Raw genomic sequence first — 2,595 nt, 5'->3', positions numbered from 1 at the left:
CATGAAACATTAATCAAGACAGATCATATTCTGGGCCATCAAACAAAGTCTTACATATTTAAAATAATAAAAATCTTACAATGTATGTTCTTAGACCAAAGTGGGAATTAGTTAAAAGTTAACAGGAGAATCTCAAGATATTGGAAATTAAAAAAAAAAAAAGCATAATAATCCTTGAGTCAAAGAAAGAATATCACAAGAGAAATTTTAAGATATGTTAACCTCAATGAAAACGGTTGATATATCTTGTCAAAATTTTGGGATGCAGCTGAATTAGTTCTTAGTGGAAAAATTGTAGCATTAAATGCACATATAAGGAAAAAAGGAAATGTCTAAAACCAATAATGTAAGATTCAACTTAAGAAACTAGAGAAAGAAAAAAAAAAAGAAACTAGAGAAAGAAAAACAGGTTATACCTAGAGCAAACAGAGGAGAAACTAATAAAAGGAACAGCAGAAATGAGTGAAGTTGAAAACAGAAAAACAATTGAGAAAAAAATTGAATCCAAAATCAAACAAAACCTGTACAAGAAAGCTACATTCCTATTTTCCCCTTGAACATAAAAGCAAAAATCCTTGACAAAATATTTGCCAAAAAAAATCCAACAATATTTAAAAAGGTAATATAGCATGACAAGGTTGGTTTATTCAAGAAAACATGAAGCTATTTCAACATTTCAAGTATCAAGTATAATTCATGTAAATTACCTTATTAAGTTGCTAAAGAAGAAAAACCATATCAATATAAGCAGGAAAAAAAAAACACTCCATTCATGATAAGAAGTCTCATCAACGAAGTCTCATCAACCTCAGAAAAGAAAGGAAATTTCTTGACTCAATAAAGAGTTTCTATGAAAAAACTAAAGTTGAGAACAAGAATAATAGTGAGAATCCAAATTCTTTTCTCCTAATTTCAGGATGATACTGGATTCAGCATGGTACTGGAAGTCCTAGATAGTGCAGTAAAACAGGAAAAAACAAAAAGACAAATATCAGAGGCATTGAGGGATCCCAGTCCAGGTGGGCAGTGGGCAGGATGGAGGTGACATTGGAGCAGCATTTGGAGGACGCAATGAAGAATCCTTCCATTGTTAGAATCTTGTGCACAGATTCACAAGGACTTAATTTGGGCTCCTGTGAGACCTTGTCAAATGAGGATGCTGGATTCATATCTGTTCTAGATTAGCAAGCAGGAAGCTAATCTCAGACCCCACTGATATTCTTGTGGTGTGTCTAGAATAGATAATGGGAGCATTATGATCCAGAAACAAGACAGCATCATGGTTGCGGTGTGCAAAATGACCTCTTAAAAATCTCATATCACTTCTCCAGTAGCCTGTCATAGGGGCTCCATCCTACCTATGCTAATTATCTTGTAGAACTTTAAAGTTCCAGTAGGTAGGCTATTTATTTGTTGTGCATTGGGCACTTTTGTATTAGAGTAAGCTTCTTTTGACACTTAATAGACTGAATTATCAAAATATTAGTAAGAAAGGATCATGTTTTGAAGTAGCAGATCCAGGTCACTTAGTATATAGAATTTTTTTATGTTCAATAAATTTGGCTGGAGGAAAAAAAAAGAAAAACATTGGGAAGGAAGAAATAAAATGTATGTGTTTACCGAAGACATGACTATGAGTATAGAAAATACCAAAGATTTTACTTTAAAAAAAAAAAATCCTGGAATTAATGAATGAGTTTAGCAAGGTCATAGGACAAAAGGTCAATATATAAAAGTCATCTTGATTTCTACATATATGCAATGAAAAAGTTGTATCTGAAGTTTGTTTAAGAATCCCACATGTATAGGGGCATCTGGGTGGCTCAGATGGTTAAGTATCTGCCTTTAGTTCAGGTCATAATCTATAGTTCCAGGGCTTGAGCCCTATATAGGGCTCCTGGCTTAGCAGGGAGTCTGCTTCTGCCTCTGCCTCTATCCCCTGCTTATGCTTGCTCTCTCTCTCTTTCAAATGAAATAAATAAAAATAAAACAAAAGGTAAAATTCCCCACATGTATAGCTTCAAAATTTGTATTTGAAAAAATTTAAAGGGCCACTTTTACAACTTCAAAAAGTGGATTAACTTTATTCATAAATTCTAGAGATCTGATGTACAGCACTGTTACCGATACCATATTGTATACTTAGAAATGTGTTAAAATGGTACATCTCACATTAAGAGCTCTTACTAGAACAAAAAGTCAAAAACAAAAACAAGGATCAAAAGTAACTTTCACAGATGATGGATGGATGGATGGATTCATTATCGTGATTTGGGTGAAAGTTTCATATGTGTACCTATGTTGAAATTTTTCAAATTGTACATTTTTAGTATGTACAGGTTACTATATGTCAAATATATCAGCAAAATTGCTAAATTTGTTTTTATTTATTCCAATTAATATTAGTATTACACTAGTATTACACTAATAATATTAGCTTCAGGTGTACAATTTAGTGATTCAACACTTCCATACAACACCTGGTGCTTACCACAATAAATGCACCCCTTAGTCTCCATCACCTATTTAATCGATCTTCCAACCACCTCCCCTCTGATAACCATCAATTTGTTCTCCATAGTTAAGTGTCTGTTT

The 2,595-nt window shown here is 33.0% G+C and overlaps 1 pseudogene; it reads left to right on the top strand.

The window, feature by feature from the left end:
* Positions 1-1,035: 1,035 nt before the first annotated feature.
* Positions 1,036-1,309, top strand: LOC121475986 (annotated as a pseudogene).
* The last annotated feature ends 1,286 nt before the right edge of the window (positions 1,310-2,595 follow it).

Source organism: Vulpes lagopus, chromosome 15 (genome assembly GCF_018345385.1).
Source record: "Vulpes lagopus strain Blue_001 chromosome 15, ASM1834538v1, whole genome shotgun sequence".
Taxonomy (NCBI): Eukaryota; Metazoa; Chordata; class Mammalia; order Carnivora; family Canidae; genus Vulpes; species Vulpes lagopus.
Note: the sequence above shows the minus strand (reverse complement) of the source record. Positions and strands in the feature narration are given on the sequence as shown.